At 42.5% G+C, this 20,262-nt stretch overlaps 2 long non-coding RNA genes across 2 annotated transcripts in view; one reads left to right on the plus strand and one right to left on the minus strand.

Moving 5' to 3' along the window:
- Positions 1–20,262, minus strand: part of LOC142818887 (uncharacterized) — a 107,173-nt gene that overhangs the window by 12,965 nt on the left and 73,946 nt on the right. The gene's annotated exons all lie outside the window — the stretch shown is intronic.
- LOC142818790 (uncharacterized) lies at positions 8,320–9,849 on the plus strand. The gene is made up of 3 exons (XR_012896442.1): positions 8,320–8,620; positions 9,008–9,176; positions 9,749–9,849. It is a non-coding gene; the product is annotated as an uncharacterized LOC142818790 (long non-coding RNA).

A 20,262-nucleotide genomic window follows, 5' to 3' on the forward strand; every position in this document is an offset into this window, starting at 1 on the left:
TCCTTAGCTGTCTCTTTTCCAAGCAGAAAAGTCCCAGTCTTATTCATCTCTCCTCCCCAACCCCTAATCATTTTTATTGTTATTTTCTGAACCATTTTCAATTCCAATATATATTTTTGAGATGAGGTGAACACATCTGCATGCAGTATTCAAGATGTATCATGGATTCATCTAGAGGCAATATGATATTTTAGGTCTTATCTATCCCTTTCTTAACGATTCCCAACATTCTGTTTTCTTTTCTGACTGCTGCTACACATTGAGTGGATGTTTTCAAAACTATCAACAATTACTCCAAGATCTCTTTCTTGCATGGCAAACAGCTAATTTTAGACCTCATCATTTTATATGTACAGTTAGCATTATGTTTTCCAACGTGAATTACTTTGCATTTATCAACATTAACTTTAATCTGCTGTTTTGTTGCCCAGTCACCCAGGCTGTGTCTAGACTGCATCCCTTTTCCGTAAAAGCGATGCAAATTAGATACATCACAATTGCAAATGAAGCGGGGATTTAAATCCCCCCTGCTTCGTTTGCATAACTCATGTTATTTCAAAATAAAAGAGTGCGCATCTACACAGCAAGCCCATTATTTCAAAATAATCCTCATTTCACGAAGAATAAGGGAAGTTGAAGGAAGAGTGTTCTTCCTGTGTCTTCCTGCAGTGCAGATAGCACCAAAAGCTGAGTTAAGGCAATTAACGTATCTTGATTCGACTTTAGCCCGCAGTGTAGATGCACTCTAACAGATTGATGAGGCAAGTTTTCCCTTTACAAAAACCATGTTGATTCTTCCTCAACAAATTATGTTCCTCTAGTGTCTGAAAATTCTGTTCTTTACTATACTTTCAACCAGTTTACCCAGAACTGAAGTTAGCCTTTCCAGCCCATAAATGCCAGGTTCACCGCGAGAGCCCTTTTTAATAAATTGGCATCATATTAGCCATCCTCCAGTCATTTGGTACAGAATCTGATTTAAACAATTAGTTACAGACTATAGTTCTGCAATTTCACATTTGAATTCTTTCAGAATATTCAAATGGGAATACCATCTAGTCCTGGTGACTTGTTAATATTTAGTTAATCAGTTTGTTCCAAAACCTCACATGACACCTCAATCTGGTAAATTCCTCAGATTTGTAACCTAAAAAGAATGGCTCAGGTTTGGGAATCTCACTCACGTTCTCAGCTGTGAATTGTCTTACCAGGTGTCTGTTTTTTGCCAGGACAGTCTGGTAATTGCATCTTCTGCCCATTAAAAAAAACCAGAAAATTTAAAGGCACAGCAACTTTTTTTTTTTTTGCTCAACAAGTTTGGTCCCCCCACTTTTTTTTTGCTCAACCAATTTTTTCCCTGACATGTTTGGGATTTTTTGTGAAAGTATCTGGCAACCCTAGCTGTAAAGACCAAGAGAAATAATTCGTTTAGTTTTCCTTAGTAACCTTATCATCCTTGAGTGCTCCTTTAGTATCTCGATTATCCAGTAGCCCCACTGGTTGTTTAGCTGGCTGATTCTGATGTACGTCAAAAATTCTTTGATATTACTTTGAGTCTTTGGCTAATTTTTTTTTTTAATTCTATTCTGGCCTTTCTAATTATATTTTTGTACTTCGTTTGCTAGAGTTTATGCTCTCTATTTTCCTCACTAGGATTTAACTTCCACTTTATAAAAGATGCCTTTTGCCTCTCACTGCTTCTTTTACTTCGCTGTTTAGCCATAGTGGTACTTTTTGGTTCTCTAACTATTCTGATTAATTTGGGGTAATTTTAAACTCAAACAACTAGTTCAAATAATTTGAAGATCAGTGCACCTTTCAAGCACTGTTCCTGCACTGTGCTCATGACAAAACCTATCCTCTGTCTTATGCTATATCTATAGCCAATCAGTGTTTACTCAGTTCTAGATCAGGTAAAACTCTATAGCGTACGTTTAGGCTGCTAGGGCCTTTCCTACAACTTTGGTGGGTTTTGGAGTAGGCCCTTAAAGAGCAGATATTAGAATCAGAACAGAAAAGCAGCAGGTTGAGCTAGATACACTATTCTGGGCTTTTTTCAAATCTAAAGAGCTCCTAGCATAAGTCAGAGTTCTTATGAAAATGTTGGATTTTCAGAGATTCACGTTTGCTCTTAGAAAGCTACACTGAACACTCTTGAATCAGGAGCAGAGTTGCTCTGTAGCCTCCTCAAAGAGCTGAGGCTGTACACTATAGCAATCCTTTCCCATCTTCCTGCTGTCCAAAGAACACTGAAGGCAGCTGGAGAGATGGATAGGGGTTTTTTAATGCTGCTGCTGTCTACCCATTGATGTCTGGAAGGCTACTGGGAGGCTTCATGGAGATCTTCTACATTACTGGCTCTATTAGATTTCCCCAAAGTAGCAGACTTCATTCAGAGGTGTAGAGTGAGCTGCCTCCAACAACAGATCCATCAGGTAGTTTTTGGAAAAACTTAAAAAACAATCGTTTCAGAGGGGTAGGCGAGTTAGTCTGTAACAGGAAAAACTTAAAAAACAACAAATAGTCTGGTAGCACTTTAAAGACTAACAAAACATGTAGATCAGTGGTCCCCAACGCAGTGCCCACAGGCGCCATGGCGCCCAACGGGGCATTTACATGCGCCCGCCAAGTGCTCAGGGCCGGCCCTGCCCTGGGCGCACAGCGCACGCGCGGTACTGGTCCTGGGCACACCGCGCATGCGCGGCGCCAGCCCTGAGTGCATGGGTGGCCCTGCCCCCGGGCATGCGGCGCATGGGTGGCCCCGCCCCTGGGCGTGTGGCGAATGGGTGGCCCTGCACCTGGGCGCACAGCTCATGGGGAGTGCCGGCCCCGAGCGCGTGGCTATAGGGGGCGCTGGTCCCGGATGCATGGAGAATTGGCAGCCCCACCCCTGGATGCGCAACGCATGGGGTCACCGCCCCCGGGCACGCAGTGCATGCGCGGCTCCACCCCCGGGTGCTTGAGCGGCTCCGCCCCCAGGCGCACAGTGTGTGAGCAGCCCTGCCCAGGGCACCCAGCAGCTCCAAAAGGTTGGGGACCACTTATGTAGATGGTATCATGAGCTCTTGTGAACACAGCCCACTTCTTCAGATGACTGGCTGTGTAGAAGTGGGTTGTGTCCCCGAAAGCTCATGATACCATCTACATGTTTTGTTAGTCTTTAAAGTGCTATCAGACTATTTGTTATTTTTTAAGTATTTAAAAAACAATGAATAGTCTAGCAGTACCTTAAAGACTAACTAACAAAACACATATATGGTTTCATGAGCTTTTGTGGGCACAACCCTCTTCTTCCGATGAATGGAGTTATTAAAGGTCCAGTTCCAAAATAAATAGGGGATGGGGGGGAAATAGTCAATTAGAGTATGTTTACACTGCATGGTTACCCCATGTCTACACAAACTACCCATTATTTTGAAATATTTTTCGAAATAACGGGGGCGTTATTTCTCCATCCCGGTAAACCTCGTTGCACAAGGGATACGGGATGGCTCGAAATAGCGTGTAAACACATCAAATTTCAAATTTCAAAATAGTTTTGAAATAAGATATGCAATTTGTGTAGCACAAATTGCTTATCTAATTTTAGGTTTAGGGTGCACCATCTCTATCAGCTTCATGTAGCATGAACACTCTAATTGACTATTTTTCCCCTTTTCCCTTCTTTTTCCTGCCCCCTCCCATATTTATTTTGGAACTGGACCTTTAATAACTCCATTCATTGGAAGAAGTGGGTTGTGGTCATGAAAGCTCATGATACCATCTACATGTTTTGTTAGACTTTAAGGTGCCATAGACTATTCACTGTTTTTTAAGTGTTTTCACTTACAGATTAAGTCAGCTACCCCTCTGAAGCTTTTGAACAGCTTTTGAACTCCTCTTAACTTTAAATGTCTTTTGCTACCATAACAGTAGGGAGTTCTCTCACTGTGTAAATTATCATGCCACTTACACTGGCTGTCATAATAAAAACTCATGGTCAGCAATCTACTTGTCTAATCTATGCTGACAGCAGAATACCGGCAGAAAAAAGCAAGATATGTCCCCCTTTAAGGATGATTAGCTTTAGTAGTGCTAACAGGCATTCTCCAGGCTCTGGGTTAAGGTGGTCAATCTATAACCTGCTGTGTTGGTCTGCAGCATATTTATGCTTGGACTAAATAAAGCATGAGCAAGCAGTTCAACTCCTACATAATAAAATAGCAGGAAATATTAATGCTCAGTTTTCTGCAAACTATTCTAAGAGACTGCAGATCCCATCAAGGATTCTATCTGAACATTTGCCAACTAGATGAAGTAATGTAGTTTAGAGACTGATCTATGGGTAATACACCCTCTGACGTCAATTGTGCCTGTGGTTTGAAACTCTAGCAACAGCCTGCCTTTGGAGAAGCATTCAGATATTATTGGGCACTGAACATCATTTGTCACTTGAGAGGGACTAGTGACGTCAGCTAGATGAAGCAGGAGTGGGGTGACTATCTATGGCCAGAAGACAAGCAAACTTGAACCAGGCTGCACACAGAACGAACATGACATCTAAGTGAAATCAGATTAGGATTTTAACGCAGAAGCAGAAATATTGATGAACTGTCACTCCACCAGCTGGAGGTTTTATTTCCTAAAATACTTTTAAAAAAGAAACAATTAAAACCCACTTTGAATCCAACAGCTGCCACTGAATCAAAATGAATAATAAATGTATCTATTCTTAGCACTTCTGTCATAAGGCACCTTAAACACATGCCTGTTGAGCTATTAGAGGAGAAATAAATAATCTACATTAAATGTATTATTCTCTCTCTCTTCCCATAGGTTAGCAATCTATCCAGATTTTGCCTGAAATTCCTTTTGTTGGTTTATCTTCATTATTCATTGTAAATAAAACTTGTTACTGATCTTTCGGGGGGGGGGGAGGTGATTAATTATTTGTTTGTTGGACCTGTGTTTAAAAAAGCTATTGATTTTATTTTGAAAGTAATTTCAGGTAGTAATACAGTTCTTATTTGATAGCTGCCAGCTTAATGTGCTCTGAGTAAACAAATGTTATAGTTCCAATTTGTTATTTTTGTCATCAAAATCGACCAAGCAGAGACTAGTAGTCATGTGGGCGGATTCAGGGACTAAATGTTGTGTGGAGCAATAAGTAACATTAATAATTCAGTGAAATGTTACCCAAGGCTAAATAATTACTAGAGATGTAGCATAACAATCCTTAGTGGTACAAGCTGCGCAACATTGCGTTGTACCCGAAAGGGGGTGTATGTGTCCCAGCAAAATTTAAAGGGCTTAAACTTTCAGAAAGGCAATACTTTTCTTATTATATTATGTGGACTTTCTCCTGCTACAGCTGGAGTCTACAGGAACTTTGTGTTCATTTCATTGGAATCAGTTGGTCTTTCGCTAAATAGATTGGCCAATTTTTATTAAAAGTGCCTAAAGTTAGTCTTTTCCAGAGTTGGGTCGATGGTGGAAGAGAAGATATATTTGCAATATTCAACTTTTTTTTTACTTCTAGCATTAACACAATTCAGAAATCTATCCATGAATCAGTCAAGATTTTTTTTTTAAACGGGAGCCTAAGCTTTAACTTCACAGCCCATATTTAGGCATCTGAGCATAGCCTGATTTTCAAAAGTGCCAAGCACCAGCAACTCATATCACAGCTATAAAAGGCTGCTGGGTGCTCAGGTCACATGTTCTGATCCCCCCTGTGTAAATCTCCAAAATTAAAAAATAATGAAAATAAACCTCCCTCTCCCCTTCTCTGAAAAAAGCCACAAATAATAACTGTGGATTTCCAACACCCCAAAAAAACCCCAGTAACAAATGTATTTCTTAATAGAAAAGAAAAAAAACATATTAAGGAAAATTGAACTAATACACACATTCAAATATTAACATTCAAAAAATTAATTTCTGGTGGAAAATGAAACTGCCTTAATGCTCACATGTCTGATACTAATGTAGCAATTAATGCAATCACAATTGTAATATTTGACTGCATATTTATAGTGATCAACCATGTGGTATCAGCCAGCCACAATCAGACCAGTTCTTTTCATACCAGGATGATTATTAAGTATTAACAGCAATAATGAAACAGAGATACAGCTCTACTTTTTCATTGATTTTGAATGCTATGTTACCATGTATCATTTATAATGTAGAGTAGAAAATACCTGGTTAAAAATAATATTGGGCAAGAAAGCACAGTCACTATGCTGATATGGGACAAGAACACAAACTAGAATAACATACTGCTATGTGGTCCCCTTCCTGTTATGAAGGAAGGTCAAGTAGGCAATACCTGTTGCTTTTGCCTAAAAATAATAACAACAGGCGACTACTGTCTGAAGGTGAAAGAGAGCAAGAGATAAGACTTGTGCACTACAACGAACATAACTGAGTATCTAGTTCTACTGTAAATAGCAGGAAATAAGGTAAGCACATGGAGAACTTTTAAATAGACATATATAGAATGTGCTTCTCAGCAGCTGAGCCAGCTAAAAAGGCTGATGAATGAAGTGTACCACAGCTGCTCAAAAATCCACCTCTTTGAATTCTGTATCACCCAAACCAAATTGCATGATTCAGCTAATGCATCTGATGCAAGTTGCTGCAAAGGGTTCTTATCTAATTTGATTTGTGGAGTTCTGTGATGGGATGTCTGTACCCCACACGCTGACACGTTCTGACAGGGTTAATTAGGGTCAAGAAGGAGGCCAATTAACCCAATAGATTGCTGCTGTGGGCAATCGGGCTACCAAGTAACCCCCTAAGTGAGTGAGTCCAGGTGAGAATGGATGAGCTAGGCAGACCTTACAAAGACAGAAAATAGGAAATAGAGGTGGCTGCTGGGAAAGGGTAGACACTTTTGGGATATGGGAAGGAGTATTTGAACCCTTTGGTATGTATTGGCTGCAGCCATTTCCTGGGAAAAGTAAATAAGCATTGGGAATTGGTAGATCAAGAGGAACCAATGGCAGGAAGAGCCCCAAGCCAAGAGCAATGAGAGTAGAGAGAGAAAACTTGCACAGCTGAACTGAGGGCCCCTTGGGTGGAACCTACCGAAGAGGATTCCACTATCAGACAGTAGGAGAGTAGCACCAAAGCTAAGAATAGGAAGACTGCCCAGGGTTGCCCAGACAGTGTACCCTGAAAAGGGGTTCTATGAGTGACCTTAGCAGGAGGGCTGAGTCATGGGGAAGATTCTGTGGTTCCTGAAATGGAGTTCAGTTCAAACATTGGGGATGACAGGGCATGTGTGTATCATTTATGTTAAATGAATGACTTTATATATAAGCTTATATTGTCCAGGAGAGGGCTGGGAAGTACAAAATGCCTATTTTGGGGGGAAATCCAGAGTCACACTGCAATATTACTAAGGCCAGTGAGAACCAGAATGTAATTCTAGTGTGACTGGCAGGCTGCACAATTACACAAAAATATTAGGGTGTAGCTTGCATGTTGTAAGCCATGCAGATAGAAACTCTTAGAGCAGTATACTCAGTATAAGGCACTCAAAGTTGCAGAACAAGTGTGACAAATATCTATTAGTCTGGATTATATCTTGGTATGTCATACTCGCACATGTAAAGAATTAGGAAGTATAATTACCATGTGCAGGTGGGAGCTATTCTACAGACTATTCTGTTTGGATATTGTATCCTCTTTTGCCTCTCTTGCTGGCTCTCATGAGATTGCCTGTCTTACATTAAATATTGCATTTCATAAAGCCCTGGCTTCTGGAGTCAAGTTATTACAGGATAATCTGTTTTCACTTATAAAAATAAGTTTCCATCTCTCATGTGTGCAGTGAGAAACACAAGTAGCCCAAAGTCTCACACCCACAAAGCAAATGAAATCATATTTTGATTAAATTTTTGGGTTGCCTTCCTCATGATTTTTGACTGCTCACTGTTAGCAATGCTGTTTCCCTCACCCCTTAACCACTTTTTTTCTTTCAGACCATGAGCATTTTAGAGCAGGGACAGCTTCTTTATGTGCTGAGAGAGCACTAGAGCTGACCAAAAAACAGAAAAAAGTACTCTCTTCTACTCCCCCTCCCATTAGAAACTTTCTAAACTCAAATTATTTACTAGAACTAGAAGCCACCTCCCCCCGTACATACTGTGAACCAAATAAGGAGTACTAAGAAACAGAAGTATAGTAATTAACTTGATAAGAATGTAAGTTGTGAGACCAAGTAAGCTGTTGACTCCAGAGTGGAAAAGATAGTAAATAAAATGAACCATGGTTGCAGCACAATAAGGAAGAATTCAGGATTAACACATAAAATGTGGGAGCTGCATGAAATCCTTCACTGCCAACAAACTGAGATGAAAGAGAGACTCAAGGATTACAAGATTTCTCTCAAATCCTGCCTGATGTTCATCACCAAGTAAACATGTTTCAGGCTGAAAGGGAACAAATGCAGTCATTAGGACTGCTTAAGCAAAAAAATAAGAATTTGCCACTTAGGTGGAATAAACAAGTTTCAAAACCAGAAGACAAGGCAGCTGCTGAAACCACCATGTGATAACTTTTATATATTCAAGGCACTCCAGCACCATAGCTTTGCTGATCATGTCTGAACAAGGAACAAATTTGTCCAACGGTACGTAAGATAGCAGCTACCATTTTAGCCATGGACACCATTTTGGGTTGCAAAACAACAACTGGAATCCATATTGGTGCTCTTTCTCCCCCCCTCCTTTTCCCGTGCTTCCACGTGGTGGTGGGAAACCCTGGTAGTCACATGGGTATAATCTGCCCAGGGACTGAGATCACATGGGCAGGGATACATCGAAGTCTGCCCAACAACTGCAGGTTATATAGGGCCACCTCTGGCATAGCCTGGGGCTGCCCGCCTGCGTGGCAGAGTGTTGTTGCTGTCTCTCACAGTGGGTCCGCTGTCTCACATTTGGGATAGCTGGGTGGGAAAGACTCACTTGCAGGCAAGGAGTGTGTGGCTATTCACCATTCCTTATTGTTATCCGCATAGTTACCGCCACGACGACACAAGGGAGGGTAAAATAACAGAGGCCTGGCACCATCTGTGGTGGTCAGACACCGCCACCGTTCCAGCTGCTGCTGCTCCTGCTTGCTGGTCTGACCCCTCCTGATCATCTAGAGCTGTGTCGCAAGAGCTAGGAAGAAAGCTGCAAGACATGGTACAGTTCTAGTGGCTCTCCATCTAGCCACCTTTCTGTTCCTTGGGTCTATCTGGTGTCACAGTTCAGTGCATTTTGTTTCCATATTGTTCCTGTAAAAGTGGGGTCCTTATCTCTGTATGTATATAGTTTGTACTTACCTGTCGTAGCTGGTCTATTCTATTCTCCTTGTTAACTATTAGAATAGTTTACTATTCTGGTCTGTGTTCACATCTTTAGGGTAAGCTATTAACAACCCGATGATAGATGCGGGTGTGAGGATGGACCTGACCACTGAGATTCCTTGCGGCCAAGGTTTCTCGGCGAACAGTACTACAGAATGCTTGTAAAAGGACCTCCTGGCTAAAGCATCCCACCGAGTCTGGTCAAAGGGATGGGGAGAATACTTATTTTATGCCACAGATGCAGTCTCCAAGTTGATTCCACACAGGCAGTTGTTAATGCTGCTGCTGAGTATAGATGGAGGGCAGAGGCCAGAAGATATATGGAGATGGTTTGAATGGACTGTGTACATGGGGCAGAACCACGACATCTACTACATCAGCTAAAGGGTCTTTGCTTTCTTGAATTAGCAGAAGCAATAAGAAGAAAGGAGAGGAACATTCTAACAAGCAGTCGTGATGCATTCTCTTCTTGAAATGCAACCAAAAGATAAGAGGAAGCTTTGCTTTAGTGGAGATTCATGCTGTTATCATCATGTCCATACCTGATACTTGTCAAGTACACTAGAGACATGTGCCTAAACATAAATAAAACAGTATTTAAATGTTTTTTTTTCTTTCAGGAAAAGACTTTACCTGCCAATTCCAACATTCCCCTTTCATTCATGAGGAGCAAAAGCAGTACAAGTTTTCTATGTATTTCTTACCATTTTAAAAGCACTTCAATAACTAGTTTTGTACCTTGAAGTGTTCAGTTGCAGCTCTGGCATTTAATAAATAATGAAGTGGTCGCTTCATAGCATCCCAATCCAGTTACCTTGCTAGCCTCATTAAGATTCTTCCATCTAGAGTACTGACCCTTTGCTAATATCGTCTTAGTTTTGCTTTCCATCTGACAGCTGTCACAGAGCAAGGGATAGAGTATTCTGAGATTTTTTTTGCTATAAAGGAGTCTTTCTGCATCAGTTTGGTGATGGCCTATGATACTCTGGATAAGTTTCCGGCCCTACTAACATCTTTAAGGGACAACATATTCCAATGTAAGTCACCTACTACATGATAGACTCAACAAAGAAAGCAACAAAATGCCATTGGCCATTATGTACAGCCCCCAGACAAAACTTCTCCAACACATCACAAAGGATCTACAACCTAATCTAGATGACGATCCCTCACTCTCACAGCTCTTGGGAGGCAGGTTAGTCCTCACTTACAGACAGACCCCAACCTGAAACAAATATTCACCACTAACATCACACTGCACAACAGAAATGCTAATTCAGGAATCAATCCCTGCAACAAACTCTATTTCCAACTCAGTCAACACATCTATCCTTGTGACACCATCATTGGCCCTAACCACATTAACTACACCATCAAAGGCTCATTCATCTTCACATTTATTAATGTGATATATGCCATCATGTCTGCCATATACATTGGACAAACTGGACTGTCTCTACGCAACAGAATAAAAAGGACACAAATCAGACATCAAGAATGGCAACATAAAAAACAGTGCGTCTACACTACAGAGAAGCCTGTAAATTAGTCCAAGGCAGGCTCTCCTAATGTAGATGCTCTACCTCAATTTAGAACCCCAGGAAGCTCTGGGGAGTAATTACTTTGAATGGCCTGGGGGAGGAGCTATTTCAAAATAACAGCAGTGGAGCGTCCACGATACTGCTATTCTGAAATAGCTATTTCGGAAGAGATGTTATTCCTCGTGGAATAAGGTTTACAAATGATGAAATAAGCCGTTCGTTATTTCAAAATTATTTTGAAATAATGAGCTAGGTGTATAGATGCTCACATAGTTATTTCAGAATAACAGACATTATTCCGAAATAACGCTGCTGTGTACACTACCCACAGTTACAGACATGAAAGTTGCCATCCTCAAGACAAAAAAATCTTTAAAACCAGGCTGCAATCTGAAACTGCTGAGCTGGAATTCATATGCAAATTTAACACCATCAAAATGGGTCTGAATAGGGATTGGGAATGGCTCACTCTTTACCATAAATAATTTTCCACTTTAGGAATCAACTACTCTGATTGAATTAGCTCTCCTACCCCTACTACAGATTGTACCCCTACTATCTGTGTCTTTTTCTTTCCCTTCATGCATCTGACAAAGTGAATTGCAACTCATGAAGTTCAGGACATAATACAATTGTTAGTCTTTAAGATGCCACTAGACTCCTTTTTGTTAATGTAGTCTGAATGTGTGTGTGTGTGTGTGTGTGTGTAAGTAAAACACAGGGTTGGGTAATACTTTTTTGCTGAGTGCCATTTCAGAAATTTTTGAAGTGGCCCCAGGTCACTCCAGAAGGGGTGGGGCCAGGATACTTCCCTGATTCCCCACGCACAGACTATGACTGGTTTGGGGGTGGGGGATTGCGTGAAGTCTTTGCCCCCCCAGAGGTTCTCCCTAGGTGCCCATGCCCCTTGCAGTGGGAGGAGACTTCACACACTCCCCCTTCTGCCCCAGGACAATCGGGGCTTGGTGGGGGGAGTGCGCAAAGTCTCCTCCAGCCCTGCCAGGAGTGCATGGCGTTTCTAAGTGCCACACGCTCCTGGCAGGGTGGGAGCAGGGCGGAGGAAACTTTGCATGTTCCCTTTTCCCCCAGGCCAATCAGGGCTTGGGGGTGGGGGAGCACACAAAGTCTCCTCCTGCTTGGCCAGGAAGGTGTTGGCACTTCTAAGCACCGTGCACTCCTGGCAGCGTGGAGGAAACTTTGTGTGCTTCCCCCTGTCCCCAGGCCCTAATTGGCCTGTGGGCAGGGAAGTGGCAGGGCCTTCACGGGCCGGATCAACCCGCTTGGTGGGCCAGATCCAGCCCACAGAGGCCCTTTTGCCCACACCTGGTATAACACCATACACATCAGATTATTTGTAAATTCAATTGCTCGTAGACTCTAGGTTGCTACCCATAGTATTTTCCCAGTCTTGAATACTTTATTAACGTTGATCTATACAATGGACTGCTTAATAGAGGTGGATACAAAAATTTAAAAACAGAGGATGTTGTGAAGGCTAGGACTTTAGTAGAGTTCAAAAAAGCTGGATTAAATGTCTGTCATTGGCTATTAGCCAGGATGGGTAAGAATGGTATCCCTAGCCTCTGTTTGTCAGAAACTGGGAATGGGTGACGGGAGAGGGATCACATGATGATTACCCATTTTGTTCATTTGCTCTGGGGTACCTGGCATTGGCTACTGTCGGAAGACAGGTTACTGGGATAGATCGACCTTTGGTGTGACCCTGTATGGCTGTTCTTCTGTTATGTTCAGGAGATGCACCTAGCAGTCAACCACCATGCACAAGGAGTTGCCCTGTGTAGCACAGAACAGTCTATCATCTTTAGGGTTTTCTTGGAGTTTTGGCTGCATGCTGAGTGAAAAACTGACTTGCAAGTTGAGCTCTCATAGCATCCCTGAAGTCTGTGACTTCCAATAAATTCAGATGATGATTTAACTATTAAAGTGGAAAATTACAAATGCAGTTCCTTCAGAATAGCATTGTACATTAAAGGTGGGACTTTCACAAGTACTCAACATTGGTTTAACTCTCCTCCCAATGAGGTCTGACTTCAGTGACGAGAATTAGGCTGAGCACTCTAAAAAAATCCCACCCTGAATTTAAGTCCTATATTTTTTATCTGACAAACAGGGTGTGAAACTATCATAATGCTGCTAGATTCTCTGTGTCTTTCTGCATGTGCTTCTGAGTATTTCCTTGACATACATACTAATGGAATAGTGATAGAAATGTAGCCGTGTTAGTCTGGTGTATTTTCCATCTATTAACTGGTGGATTTTCAACACAGAGAGTATAAGAAAGGAGTATGAACTATATTTTAGCACATGTATGCGCAGAACAAGATAAAAACCTGCATTTATAATGTTGGCAAAATAGCTGTTTGAATATATTGCTGGGATTGATGGTCATTCCTAGCAGAAGCTTTGTTGGACAGTTATCAGAGGCATGCTAAAGGCATCTGATAAAACCCAGTGCTTCTTTTTCTTTATTTCTCTGTTAGCATCCTTTGTGAAAAAGGAGGCGTGCACAGAGAGATCTTTAAACCAAAATGGACTCATACACAGAATGCCCTGTTACACATTTTTCTTGATATATAAGCTTCTCTTTCTGATTGGATCAAAGCAAGTGAATCCTATTAATGGTCCTAGTATGTGTACATATTTTCTCTGGATTCTGCACTTTTAGCCCTAGAATGGAAAATAAACAGTTTACTTTGCATTACTACAGGTTCTTTTCATTTTTCCCTGATGCAAAATATTCAATAATCCTGTCAGTAGAGAGGAAGTGAATGCAAAGTCATGCACAAGCTTTTTCTGTAGTGTACTTAAAGTGATTCCCTGAAAAGATCCATCGTTTTTTCATATTTGGGCCCACAACCAACTTTTATTATCAGCTTTTAAATAATGTTTATCACGGATTTTCCACACCACTTCCTCAAATCCCATTTTCAAGTTTAACGGGAAATTCAGAGCTCTTGCCAAAGATAAGCTTGGTGTTTGTTTCTTAAAAGAATTCTGCTCTAAACAGGAATCTTATCCAAAAGGGCCAAGCACATACAACTGATAAAGGATGGAATATCCGATTCATCAGGGTTGTTAAAGATGGAGAAACATTGGTTAAGGCAAAGAGCAAAACCAGCAATTCAAATAATCTGTATCAGGTACAGGCAGTGCTTTCTGTGTTATGTGATGATCAGCCAGCCTTAAATCAAATTTAGAGAGAGAACTTGCTCTCTGCAATCACTCAAGCAATTTATTCACAAGGGAAAAGATGCTTAGTTTTGATTGATTACAAAGCTCTCGGAATTCTCAGCCTGTAACAGAAATATTTTAGTGTGCCCCTAGTTTTCATAAGCATTTCTAAGCTCGTGCTGTTCCCAATAAGATAAGCAGTTCTTTGTGAATCCAATCATCAAATCCATGACTAAAATACTCTTTGAAGGTAGCCCAATGGGTAGATTTTAAGGAGATAGCACATTTTCTTTCCAAAAGGAAGTCACACTTATTGTTTATTACACTATTACTACTTCCTTTTTTTTGGACAGTGTGTACAAATCCAGGATCACTGACTACAGCTCGTACTCTTTTTAAAAATTATTGAAATTGTCTCTTTGGTTGAGATTAGCTGCACCGAACAAAGTTTAATGCCAATTCTCTTCATACAGATGTATATCGTTAGATCTCCAGTCACAATAATAATTGAATTATGATTACCCAGTCATATGTCTTTCACATAAGAAATGAAGCTTGATTTGTGGAACACTAAAAGCCAGCATGGCATCATGAAAACACCATCCAACATCTTTACAATGTGGAGGGGTACTACATCTAAGGACTGAGGTCTGTTGAATTTCAGTATTAGAGCTGGAATCTGTAAATCCAAATCTAAGGAGTCTTAAAAAATGAGTAGTCCCTTTGATATTTACATATCCTCTGCTTCTTGTTTCCCTCCCCCCTTCCATTTTTTTCCCTTCCCGCTGTCCCTTCTCCCCTATTTATTTTGGGTCTGGACATCCTAAACTCAAAACTCCGGTCATTGTTAGTCTATAAAGTGCTACCAGACCATATGTTGTTTTTTAAGTTTATCCTGTACAGACTAACTCAGCTACCCCCTGAAGCTTATAAGCTATTAGCAGGGCTGGCCCTACCATGAGGCGAACTGAGGTGGCCGTCTCAGGTGCCAGACTGTGTGGGGGCATCACTAGAACCCAGAGTGTAGAAAATTGTGTCTGCTGCTAGTGCATATGTAGGTAACAGAGCAGTACAATGAGAGGAGTAGAACAGGAAGAAAGCAGAATCGAGACCTGTCATAGTTTTGGCCCAAGCGAGGGAGTATGCGGGCGTCATTTGAGCTCCCCGCCTCAGGTGCCAAAATGTTGTGGGCCAGCCCTGACTATTAGGCATGCCACGACTGGAATAGCAGGGCGTACTGCTGATAGGAACAGAGATAGCTCAGCAGAATCCATAGACTCTCATGTCTCTGAATTGTTAAAAACTACCGCAGGCCAACGGAGAGTTATCCTGAAAGAGTTATGTGAAGAATTTGTACAGAGTCTACCAGTGTGTGATATTTTTATGAGGGTTGTTGATTAATTTCAGTTAAATCATGTGATTAGCTCAAAAAATCTTTGCAACAACATAAATTAATCATGAATAATTGCAGTTTTCAGTGCACAGTTAAACAATAGAATACCTATTAAAATATATTACATATTTTGGATGTTTTTCTACAATTGAAAATATATTGATTTCAATTAAAATACAGTATACAAAGTGTACAATGGTCACTTTATGTTTTTATTACAAATATTATTTACACTGTAAAAATGATAAACAAAAATAAATAGTATTTTTAATTCACCTCGTACAAATACTGGCAGTGCAATCACTTTATCATGAAAGGGCAACTTACAAATACAGTTTTTCTTTTGTCACATATCTGAATTCAAAAACAAAACATAAAATCTTAGAGCCTACAAACACACCCAGTACTACTTCCTGTTCAACCAACTGCTAAGACAAACAAGTTTGCTTACCTTTAGGTGAGATAATGCTGCCTGCTTCTTATTTACAGTGTCACCAGAAAGTGAGAACAGGTGTTCATATGGCACTTTTGTAGCTGGCATTGCAAGGCATTTAATGTGCCAGATATGCTAAACTTTCATATGCCCCTTCATATTTTGGCCACCATTCCAGAGGACATGGTTCCATGTTGATGATACTCATTTAAAAAAAAAATAATGTGTTAATCAAATTTGTGACTGAACACCTTGGGGAAGAATTGTAAGTCTCATGCTCTAGCTTAGTCTCATTCTGCTACATATTTCATTTTATAGCAGTCTTGGATAATGACTCAGAAGGTTCGTTTTAAGAACACTTTCAACTGCAGATTTGGCAAATGCAAAGATAGCTACCATGCTCGACCCCTGGCTCAAGAATCTGAAGTGCCTTCCAAATTCTGAGAAGGACAAGGTGCAGAGCATGCTTTCAGAAGTGTGTAAAGAGCAACAGTCCAATGCAGAAATTACAGAACCCGAACCACCAAAAAAGAAAATCAACCTTCTGCTGGCAGCATCTGACTCAGGGTGGCTACGTCTACACTGGCCCCTTTTCCGAAAGGGGCGTGCTAATTTCACAGGTCGTAATAGGGAAATCCGCGGGGGATTTAAATATCCCCCGCGGCATTTAAATAAAAATGTCCGCCGCTTTTTTCCGGCTTTTAGAAAAGCCGGAAAAGAGCGTCTACACTGGCCCCGATCCTCCGGAAAAAAGACCTTTTCCGGAGGATCTCTTATTCCTACTTTGGAGATACTTCAAAGTAGGAATAAGAGATCCTCCGGAAAAGGTCTTTTTTCCGGAGGATCGGGGCCAGTGTAGACGCTCTTTTCCGGCTTTTCTAAAAGCCGGAAAAAAGCGGCGGACATTTTTATTTAAATGCCGCGGGGGATATTTAAATCCCCCGCGGATTTCCCTATTACGACCTGTGAAATTAGCACGCCCCTTTCGGAAAAGGGGCCAGTGTAGACGTAGCCGGTATGTCTATACTACAGAGTTTTGTCGGAAGAATGGCTGTTTTTCCGCAAAACCTGAGTTACATCCACACTGCAACTGTGTTCTTCCAAAAGTAAATTGAAAGAACAGGGGTTTTTTCCAACGGTGGCAATTCTCTTTCTATGAGGAAGAATCCCTTTTCCGAAAGATCTCTTTCAGAAAAAGGCATGTGTGGACAGGGAAGAGGGAGCTCTTTCAAAAGAAGAGGAAAGAGGGAAAAAGCCAGGTGCCCTGGTGGCCACTCCGTCCATAATAATCACGGCTTAAATGCGAGAAAGAGTCCATTCAATGTGCGCTTTTGTGTGTGGATGATCTCTTTCGGAAGTTTTTTCGGAAGATCTCTTCTGAAAAAAGTTTCTTTTGAAAAAAGCCTGCAGTCTAGACACAGCCTCAGACAGTGAAAGTGAACATGTTTGCACTGCTTTGGATTTCTATCAAACAGAACCCATCATCAGTATGGAGATACGTCCTCTGAAATGGTAGTTGAAACATAAAGGGAATATGACTTTTTAGCACATCTGGCACATAAATATCTTGCAACACCTGCTACAACAGTGCCATGCAAATGCCTGTTCAGGTGACCATACCTGCCTCCCAAAATTTGCAATATACAGGTTGACCCTCCCTTGCCTAGCACCCTTGGATCCTAACTGGTCACAAACCAGGCAATTTGCCATACCAGGGGAAGTCAATGCTGGTTCCTCTGCTGCTGCTGGCAGTGGCAGCAGAGTCCTGCACTGATGGAGCAGGTACTAGGGTGGGAGGGGGATGGCTTGGAGAAAGAGGTAGGGTTGCTGCAACCTCTTCCCCCAAATTCCCCTTCCCTGAGCTTTAACTCCGCAAGTCAGTTATTTGCCGTGCTCTGGGAAGGCAGGGGAACAGTTGCTGAGGGCAGGGCCCTGGCTTTTCCCTGGGAGTGCTCTAGCCCAGGAGCACCAGCCAAGCGAGGGATGTTGCTGGATGAGGGAAGTCCGGATTAGAGAGGTTCAGCCTGTACTACGATAACTAATAACATCAGGAAAATATTGTGCTAGAAATTCACCCAGGCTTTCAAAATGAATTAAACTCATTTTTCTTCATGATCAGAGCATTTTACAAGCAGAACAAAGACAGCATATGATTGAGTGCAGTGAATCACAAAGTCCCACAATGGATTAGAAGAGCTGCTTGCAAATCACTATTTACAATGTTTTTATGTTGTATTTTCAGGTTACCTATGTGTGTGCCAGTTACTGGTTTTGGACAAGAGTAATTCCATTTTGGATGCTTCTCAGAGAATTCAACCACAAAAATCCTTCCTTGTCACTGGAAAGGGCTTTCTTTACTAGGGTTACCATACATTTGGTTTTTCCCGGACATGTCCTCCCTTTTGGTCCTTAAATTTCCATCCGGACAGGTTTTTTAAATATCTAAAAATGTCCAGGATTTTGCCCTGCTCATTCTTGAGGCAGCCCTCCTGCCCTGCCCGCGGGAAGCGCAGAGCCCTGCCCAGCCAAGCCCCAAGCCATGTTCTAGGGGCTGCAGCCGGAAAATCCCAGTTCCCCCATGAAATCAGGCATACCCACGGTGCTCATTTGCATTCCAGCAATGCATTGCGCACGGTGACCTTAATCCCTGGCTGTGAACTGGGTTTGCTCCTGACCTCTGGTTCCGATGCTAAAACTCGGGCTTCCAGCGTGCCTATGCTACAGGCTGCAGAAGGGGAGGGGGGTGTTGCTGGCCAGCGTGTGTCCTCTTTTTTGGAAGTTCAAATGTGGTAACCCTATCTTTACTTTTGTAACCCTTCTGCCAGATAGCGCCAGCAGCAGCAAGGGCCAGGTTCAATATCTAGGGGTTTCTCTCCATCCATCCAACACAGAACTGGCTCGAGCCCGCACCCAGTAACCTGGGAAATTCATACACCCCTGGGTACCTCTGAGAAGCAAGCTCAGAGTCTGAGTGTAGAAAAGAAACCTTTAATAAAGGAGGAGGGAAATAGTGTGGCATGGCAATAATTGGGGAAAACACCACAAAGTTCATAAGCAAAACCACGATTAACAGTCCCACCCCAAGTAGGTTGAGCAAAATGTCCTTTTCCTCTCAGGTTCTTAAATCCAGCAACCTAAATGTCCCTTCCACATGCACAACTCTTCTCTGCACCCCACCCACAGCTGCTCCCCTTGGTCAGGGCAGACCCAGAGTTCAAAGGTGCATCCTCAGAGTTCACCTCCCAGCCTGAGTGCAGGAGAGGTAAGGAGGCATCTTACTCACTCCGCTGGTCACTCCCCATCCACTTGCTCGCTGCTTTCTGCTGTTTTCTGCCCCTGCCTTTTGCTAGCCATTCATCTCACCTCGCTGCTGCCACTCTCCTGGCCGCTCATTACACCTCTCCATCACTGCCTAGATGCTTATCGTGCTGCTGACGCTCTGCTGGCTACTCGTCGCACCTTCTGCTGGATTACGGTGGATTTGGCTTTGAGCCACACCTAGAGATTTCAGCTCTCAGTGATTTCAGCTGTTGGCTCAAAACACAATCCAGCCACAAGAAATTCCATCATCTACCAGAGTGACTTTAAGAACAATAAAAAGACTCCCTTATGGCAGTGGTCTCTAACCTTTTTAAGCACGAGATTACTTTTTGAATTAAAGTGCAATCCAAGATCTACCTCAACTATAATACCCTTGCCCGCCTCCTCCCCTCCCCTTCTCTGAGGCCCCACCCCTGTTCACTCCATCCTCCCTCTTTTGCCCATCCTCACTCACTTTCACCAGGTTGGGGCAGAGGGTTAGGGTGCAGGTTCTGGTCTTGGATTAAGGGATCTGGAGTGTGAAAGGGGCGCTGAGCTGCTCTGGGGGCAGGCAGTTGGGATGTAGGAGGGGCTTCTAGGTGCAGGCTCTGGGACAGCATTTGGATGCAGGGGTGCTCAGGGTTTGGGGTGTAGGAAGGGGTTCATGGCTGGAGTAAGAGTTTGGGATATGGGCTCTAGCTAGGCACTGCTTACCTAAGGTGGCTCCTGGGTGGTGGTATAGTGGGGTTAAGGCAGGCCCTGCACCACTCCCAAAAGCAGAAAGCAAACTCCCTCCATACCAAGTCTTGTTGTGCCCCCTCTCTGGTCTATGGAGATAGGCTACAGTGTGGGAGGGGGGCACCTTGACATCAACGTCCTCTTCTCCCTCCCCTCCCCTGCCCTGCACAGCAAGCAGGAGACTCCCTGGGGAGGGGGGAACTCCAAGGCAAAGGGCAGATTAGCAGCAGTGGGGGGAGAGGCAGCTGAAGTGCCTCTTGATAGCCTCTTGGCCAAACCAGTCAGGATCACCTGTCTGAAGCTCCAAGATCTACTAGTAGATCAC

This window comes from Pelodiscus sinensis, chromosome 18 (assembly GCF_049634645.1).
Source record: "Pelodiscus sinensis isolate JC-2024 chromosome 18, ASM4963464v1, whole genome shotgun sequence".
Lineage (NCBI taxonomy): Eukaryota > Metazoa > Chordata > Testudines > Trionychidae > Pelodiscus > Pelodiscus sinensis.